Here is an 8,577-nt window from a genome sequence, read left to right as displayed (position 1 = left end):
GAAAGTTGACTGCTTTGAGTAAAGAAAACTATTTAGATTTCCTTCTACTTGGAAACCACTCTTGGATTTGCTTGTAATTGAAAGAAATGAAATTTAAACCTTGGGTTTTTATGGATATACATGTTTATAATGATAAACGTAGTTTATTATGGTTTATTCTAATTCAAAGAGCTATTGAGACTTAGGATTTTTACCTGTAGTGAAGAAAGTTGGAAGTTACTTTTTCTCTTTAGCTTTTCCCCCCTTTTTGTCTGCACACTCCAATTTTGCTTTTCCCTCCCTCCCCCTTGCCTTTTTTTCCACTTCTTTCTCCTTGGTTTTCTTGGACTTTGTTTTTCTAAAATTTAACAAAGTTTGCAAACTTTTTATGATTTTCAGGGGTTGATCCACTATGGAAAACTGCTCCACCATGAGGGCATAGTGGGCGTTTTCCCATGTGATTTCTCTGATATGTCGCTCTTGAGCAAAACTTTATCACACTCAATGGATCTCTATGGCTTCATTCCTCTATGGACCTTTTGATGATTTCTAAGGTTTCGTTTTCAGGTGAAACTTTTACCACACTCCCCACATTTATAGGGCCTTTTCCCTGTGTGCCCCTTTTGGGGTCTCTGAAGATCAGCAGACTCCCCAAATCTTTTCTCACATTTGGGCATTGATAGAGTCTATCTCTGGTGTGAAGTCTCTGGTGTCGAATTAGGTGTGACTTTTCAACAAAACATCTCCACATTCATTTGACTTCACCTTGTATTCTCCATGTTACTTTTCTAAAAACTCTCAATTTATCATCTAGAGGTAGTCCTCTAATTACGACCACCATTGAGCCCAAAATTTATGTTGTTAAGTGAAACGCTCGTTAAGTGAGTTTTCCCCATTTTACGACCTTTCTTGCCACAGTTGTTAAGTGAATCACTGCAGTTGTTTAGCTAGTCACATGGTTGTTAAGTGAATCTGGCTTCTCTCTTTGACTTTGGTTGTGAAAAGGTCGCAAAAGGGGATCGGGTGACCCTGGAGCACTGCAACCGTCAGAAATGTGAGTCAGTAGTCAAGTATCTGAACTTTAATCACGTGACCATGGGGATGCTGAGAGATGGTCATCAGTCATTTTTTTCAGTGCCACTGTAACTTCAAACGGTCACTAAATGAACCCTCTTCATTCATTCATTCATTAGTCCAATTTATATGCCGCCCTTCTCCGAAGACTCAGGGTGGCTGCATTATAGCAATAGCCTGCATACTTTTATGTATATACCTGCTTATTAGGGCTTTCGGGGGGCCCTAAGCGGTGTTGTTCTATACAAAGCTGGCTTATTGCCCCCACAATCCGGCTCCTCAATTTACCTACCTCGAAAGGATGGAAGGCTGAGTCAACCTTGAGCCTGGTGAGATTTGAATTCGCACTAATTGCAGGCAGCTGGCAGCTAACTGCTAGCACTTAACAGCACTTAGTCCGCTGTACCACCGAGGCTCCCTTTTTCTTTTTAAATTCTTAGAATCATAGGGCTGCAAGGGAGCCACCACAGAATAACAGAGCTGTATTCTTCTAGTCCTACCTTCCCTGCCCAAGGCAGGAGTCCTTATACGGTTCCAGACAATTTCACATTAGATATTAGGTTTTCACACTCATATCAGATTTCCATATTCACGTCTTAGAATTAAATTTTTACAAAATTATAACAAAATTTAACTTGGCAAGAAAATTTCCAAGGAGGCAATTTTAACGGAGAAACACTAGAAGGCAAGACGTTCCACTTGGCAAGGAAAAGTATTCTCATCTTATACACCTGTAAGGTTTTCCTCCTGTGTGGATTTTTCATGTGCATCTGAAGATCTGATGATCAGATAAAAATCTTTGCCACATTCTAAGCACTGATAGAAGTTTCTCTCCAGTAAGAATTCATTGATGCTGAAAGAGTATTTTTCCAGGCAAACCATACATCACACTTCAAACATTTAAAGTGCATTTACCTATATCAGTGGTTCTCAACCTTCCTAATGCCGCGACCCTTTAATACAGTTCCTCATGTTGTGGTGCCCCCCAACCAGGGGTGGGTTCTAAATTTTTTTACTACCGGTTCTGTGGGCATGGCTTGGAGGTCATGTGACCGGGTGGCCATGGCTATGTGTACTCAGAGGGCTGAAAAAAGTCATTTCTGACAGGTCCTCGCACTTTTGACTGGTCCTCACACTTATGACCATCCTCACATTTATGCCCGTGCAGCATTCTTAACAACCATGTCACTCATTTCACAACTGCTTCTCTTCACCATGGTGATAAGATAGGGCAAAAAACGTAAAATGTGAGGACAGTCGTAAGTTCGAGGACTGGTCAAAAGTGCGAGGACCAGTCAAAAATAACTTTTTCAGCCCTCTGAGTAGTCCATATGCATAAAAGGATACAGCAATAGAGAGGGATGAAGGAAGGGAAGGGAAATTAGAGTAGGAGTGAGGGTAAGAGAGGGAGGAAGAGAGGACGAGAAGGAGAATGGAAGAGGAAGAAGGGAGGAGAAGAAGAGAGGGGGAAGAAAGTAAGAAGGAAAGAAAAGAGAGAGGTGGTAGGTTTGAGGAGAAAGACTGCTGTACAATAAAAAAGATGAAAGGGAAGAAAGCCAACCCCAAACAAATATAAAGATATTAAGATAAAGAATGAATTGTTAAACTGTAAAGAATAAAAGAGAACAAATAGGAATAAGTAGCAATAATTAGAAACACACATACAAACATACAATGTATTTTCTTTGAACAGAGTATTTGGCCGGTTCACAAATTTAAACAGTGTATAGTCATTTCAATTAAATTTACAATTTCTATATTTCCTTTTTGCCATATTTATTCCTCAATTTTTAAAAAAAACCAATATTATCCTTCATCCTCATCTCTAATCTTAATCAAATTCAATTTTTCCCTTCTATTCTATATTTTACCCCTTCGCATTGTCATCTATTTTTATATCCATCCTCACATTGGTTAATTATGTAATTATGTAATACAGCTGTTTAATACAAATTCAACATTTTAATATAAACCAATTAGTTATATAACTATCTTTTTTGTATATTAATCAATATGAACATGAATATTCCAATTATTTCCATGCAATCCAATTTCTTACAAATCAATTAATTATATATACCAATAATAATAAACCAAATAATTTCCCCCATATGTTCCTCCAAACCACAACTTAATCATTTCTGCTTTCAACACAATATACAATTAATAGTATCTCAATTATTACAATTCCCTAGTTAAATAGAGCTTTTTTTCTTTTGTGTTTTAAAATCTTGAACCTCCTCTTTTGCCCTAAATTTCCCATTGTTTGCAGTTTTGCACCTACCTTTTTTGGTGAGGAAAAAGAAAAAGAAATCTCTCTCTGCCTCATTTTGTCACGTTGCAGCAAAGACCCTGTTTTACTTTCAGTTTCGCTTTTTCAGCATAGCTAGGGGAAAAAAATCTGCTCCAGCAATTTACCTCTTTGAACAGAACCCTCTGCAAATCAGCTGAGAGCAAATCAGCTGAGAGTCAGGAGGCTGATCAAATCAACTTATGGTAATTAACCTATTTCTATTTTTGCAGGCACTGGTCTACTCATTTGTTTTCTTTTAACACTGATCAGCTGTAGGGCGGCCCTTTGAAGCCCCGCGGCAAGAATTTAAACAGTTTTTTTCCCTCTAGCCATCAGCTGGGACTCAGGAGGCAGCAATAGATTGGGAGTGGGCGGGGTAAGCAAATGGCGACCTGCGATCCAACAGAGGCAGAGGGTGAGGGTGAGTGAAGGCGTGGGGGGGAGCGAGAGAGGGCTTGGGCGACCCCTGTGAAATGGCCATTCGACCCCCAAAGGGGTCGCGACCTCCAGGTTGAGAACCACTGGCCTATATGAGTGTGAGTTTTAAGGGACGATTGACAAGAAATGGTCTCCCACGATCTAAGAGTTTCTAATCGCCCTCCTTTATGAACTCTTAACCTGCACTCTGTGTATCTCTATGACTTCACTCGTGTATGGACTTTTTGATGCTTTCCAAGGTTGTATTTTCGAGGAAAACATTTCCCACACTCTGCACATTTGTACGGCTTCTCCCCCGTGTGGATTTTCTGATGAGCCCGTAGATCGCTTGCTGCAATAAAACTTTTCCCACACTCCCCACATTTGCATGGCTTCTCCCCTGTGTGCCGCTTCTGATGCCTGTGAAGTTTACCAGACGCCACAAATGTTTTCTCACATTCTGGGCATTGATAACGTTTGTCTCGTGTGAATTCTCTGATGTCGCATTAGACTTGACTTGTAGCCAAAACATCTCCCACATTCTGGGCACTCAAAGGGTGTTTCTCCGGTGTGAATTCTCTGATGTTGAATTAGTTGTGCCTTGCCACAGAAACATTTCCCACATTCTGGGCACTTTTTATTTTTCTGCACATGCGCACGCCTGAAAGGTTTCTCTCCTTTGTGAATCCTCTCATGTTTTCTAAAATAATATTTGCAATGAAAAGTTTTCTCACACTCCGGACATTTATATTGCTTCTCTAAGTGGCTTCTCTGATGCATCACAAATATATCTTTCCGGGTGAAAGATTTCTCACACTCCAGACATTTATATTGCTTCTCTAAGTGGATTTCCTGATGCATCACAAGTGTATATTTCCGGGTGAAAGATTTCTCACACACTGAGCATTTGTGGAGTTTCTCACCTGTATGAGTTTGGCAGTGAATTCTAAGGGTTGATGAACGACCAAATTCTTTCCCACATTCTAAACATTTGAACTTTTTTTCCCCTCTGTGAACATTCTCATGCTTCCTGAGGCTTCCTTTTGTACGGAAAAATGTTCCACACTCGATGCACATATAGGGCTTCTCCCCTGTATGGATACTCTGATGTCGAAAAAGAGCTGCCTTAAAAGAATAACATTTATCACAATCCTTACATTTATATAGTTTTTCTCCCGTGTGCAGCCTTTGGTGTCTCCGAAGTTCAGAAGAAACCACAAATCTTTTCTCACATTCTGAGCATTGATAGGGTCTTTCTCCAGTGTGAACACTCTGATGTTGAATTAGGGTTGACTTTCTGCCAAAACACCTCCCACATTCTGGGCACTGATAGGGTCTTTCTCCAGTGTGAATTTTTTGATGTCGAATTAGGTGTGACTTTCTGCCAAAACATCTCCCACATTCTGGGCATTCATGGGGTCTTTCCCCAGTGTGAATTCTCTGACGTTTCAGCAAATCTGATTTGCTGGAAAAACACTTCCCACATTCTAGGCACGTTTTGCTTTCCTCCTTTGTGTGTGTTTTATTATGTTTGGAAAGAGTTGAGCTCCGAGTGAAACATTTTCCACAGTCTAAGCATTTATAAGGACTCTGCCTTGTGTGACTTTTCTCATGTTTTCTAAACAATTGTTTATTACGGAAACATTTCACACACTCCAGACATTGATAGGGTTTCCCTCTGGTGTGGATTTGCTGATGTTTAAGCAGCTCTGAGTTTTGAGGAAAGCACAGCCCACATTGCACACACTTGCAGGGCTTCTCTTCAGTCGGGCTGTTCTGAGGCCTAGAAAGACGCCGTCTCTCAGAAAATCTTCTCCAGCTCTTCCAGGATTCCTGAGATCTCTTTTTCTGGTGGATTCGCTGATGGGCTCCAAGGTCCGAGCCTTTAGCAAAACGTTCCCCGCACTCTCCGCATTTGTAAGGCTTCAGTCCAGGGTGGCTCCGGAGATGTTTAGCAAAGCTCCACATTCCAGGAAAGGAGTTTCCACATAGAAAACACAGGTGGGATCCATTTCCCATATGCAGCTTCCGGTGGATCAAAAGGAGGGACCGGTGACCAAAGAATTTCCCACACGTGGAGCATTTTGAGTGTCTCCCCTGATTCCTCTGAGGGGACCTTTGGCCAAAGAGTTCCCCCCTTTGCATAGTTTCCAGGGGCTGCTCACTTCCAGGGCTTTCCATCCAAGGAAACTCTAACAATCAGAACTTTGGCCAAAAGGTTGGAAGATGGGCAGGAGGATGGGCTCCAGCACAAGTCCAAAAACTCGGAAGACAATAACCTCTGGTCCCGGTGACTGACCCAGATTGGATCCTGCAAGCAGAACTTCCTCCAAAGGTTTTCCTGGTGGCCCCTGCAGGATAAAGATAAAAGAAGTGAAGGAGAGAGGAAGGTTTATTTTCTTCGGCTTTCCAAATAGCCCAAACAATAGCTGGAAGACCCCCTATATGAACCCAGGAGAAGCCCCCAAAGTCTCTTATTTCCTCTCCGCAGAATCAAAGCAGTGCTGGGATCCTGTTGCCCCCCATTTGCCTGCCTGATCTGGGGATCCCTCCCTTTTCCTTTTGCTCGGAAGGGGGGGCGATGATGCTACAATATGTGAGACAAACTGTAAAGACCTCCCCAATAAGATTTATATGTGCCAGATAGATCTAATTGTGTACAGAGTACAACCCGTGTAGGTATTCATGGACAATGTTCTTTGAGCCAGCACAGATTGCATATGTCTTCCTCCTAGAATGGCTTCCTATTGTTGCCTCATTGTTTAAGTAAAAAATTCCTAACAAAGGGGACAATTAATAAGTGTAACAATTGGTCTGCAGAAGTTGTGGGTACTCAAAACACTGGAGGTTTTTAAGAAAAGAATGGACCACCACGGATCCGAAATGGTATAGGGCCATGATGGCAAACCTATGGCATGTGTGCCGGAAGTGACACGCGGAACCATATCGCCTGCATGTGCTGTGTCGCCCATTCCTCTTTCGGGTTTCCGGGGCACGCATGCACACTGGCCAGCTAGTCTGCTGGTTCCTGGTGTGCATGACGATCAGCTGGCCATCACGTGTGTGGGAGCAGCCAGCTGATCGTCGCACACAAATGTGTGCCGGTAAACAGAGGCCTATCTGGCCGATGCGCATGAGTGGAAAGCCAGAGGTTCATTTCCCACTGTGTCCATGCCGACTGGGTAGTTCCTCTTAGCACACGTGCATAGCGGCAATCCCGTCGCCGCCCACATGCAGCCCTGGGACCCTTTGCCAGCCAGGAGCACTGCCGCCAGTCGCTCCTCTGTGCCCGCCCGCCTGTCTTGTCAACACCATTGTGAGGAAAGGACTGGAGCTGCGCTGCCTCGGATCCACGTGGATTGCTGCAGCGGGAGGCCAGGTATGGCTGGCTGGACGCTGCCTGGAACACGAGGCTGGCAGGAGGGGCCGCTGCTGCCTCTCAGCTGGTGTGAACCGCCTGCCGCCATAGCCTGTCACTGCCCTCTCTGCCCCACCGACTGCTCCTGCCACTGCCAGGGAAGCAGCACCGCCAGGGGTGAGGGGGTGGCAGCCGCAAGGATGAGCAGGCTGTTCACGCCAGCAAAGGTTGGTGCAACCCTCTCCCACCATGTCTTCCAAGGGGGCACGACCATTCCTGGGCAACGCACCTCTTACCACGACCGCTTCCTGGAGGCTGTCCAGGCCCAAAATGGGACGCGTGGAGGTGGGGTCATGCGCATGTGGTGGGGCGGATTGTATTATGGGTGCTGACGCACAAACCCTTTTGGCACACAAGAATAAAAATGGACAGCAACCCATCTGAAATGGCAGAGGGTCTCCTGCTTGAGCAGGGGGCTGGACTAGAAGACCTCCAAGGTCCCTTCCCGCCCTATTCTGAGGGATTAAACCCACCAACGAGGGGCTGCCACATCACAGCCTCCTTCAGAGCAAAACTAGGCAAATAATGTTTTTTTTTCTACCCACCTCTGTAGAAAGAAAAGTAAACAATTAAAATACTAACATAAAAGTAAAGAACATCCATTCTTCTCTATTTAGGTGACAGGGAAAGAAAGCGGATCTTTTCTCCCTTGGGAGGAAATGAGCTCAATTCAGGCAATTTAACCCTTTTCCCCCCAATAAAGAAAACCCTCCACCCCCGATTGAAGGGAGGCGGCGGCCATTTCCTGCATTGACCCCATAATCCCCCCTGAGACCCTGGAGAGAGAAGCCCCGCCCTTTGCCCTCCGTGGGGCGGGGCTTCCTCTCCCCCCCCCCCCCTTTGCCCAGAGGCTCCCCGTCCAGCCCCGCATCCACCCGGGACCCTCCTGGCACCCCTGGCTCAGCGGGCACTCGGGGCGACCTTCCTCCGGGCAGCCCCAGGGAGAGCGGGAGCCCCACCTGCCCGGAGCGGGGCCGAGGAGCAGCCTCGCCGGAGAGCCAAGAATTCGCCCAAAACGCCGCAAGTGGGAAAAAAGAACAAAAGTTCCCGAAATTCAGCCGTACGGAGGGGAGGTGGGGAGAGAACGAGAGGAGCTTCCTAGAGAGGCCACTAGAAACCTTTCCCCGCCTTTTCCGGCTCCCCTTTCCTCCCTGGAAGAGTGGGGGGAGACGCTCTAGCCCCTCCTTCCTCGGAGCGGCTGCAGTTTCCCCCTCGGAGGCCGTTGGGCGAGTCGCCTCTTTCCTGGCCGGGCGGAGTCCAGAGAAGGGAGGGGCCTTTTCCTCTCTCCCTCCCCCTCCCCCCCCCCCAGGATTGGGAAGAGGCGACCGGGGATCCCTGCTTCCCCCAAAGGTTGTGGGGGGGGGGGACTTGCAGGCGGGATCGGGCGCTGGGACCC

At 45.8% G+C, this 8,577-nt stretch overlaps 1 pseudogene; it reads right to left on the bottom strand.

Annotated features, from left to right (window-relative positions):
* Positions 1-3,183: 3,183 nt before the first annotated feature.
* LOC139311847 (zinc finger protein 268-like) lies at positions 3,184-8,318 on the bottom strand (annotated as a pseudogene).
* Positions 8,319-8,577: the final 259 nt, after the last annotated feature.

Source organism: Pituophis catenifer, unplaced genomic scaffold, assembly GCF_029215685.1.
Source record: "Pituophis catenifer annectens isolate HBS135680 unplaced genomic scaffold, rPitCat1.0.hap2 SCAF_2, whole genome shotgun sequence".
Classification (NCBI taxonomy): Eukaryota; Metazoa; Chordata; class Lepidosauria; order Squamata; family Colubridae; genus Pituophis; species Pituophis catenifer.
Note: the sequence above shows the minus strand (reverse complement) of the source record. Positions and strands in the feature narration are given on the sequence as shown.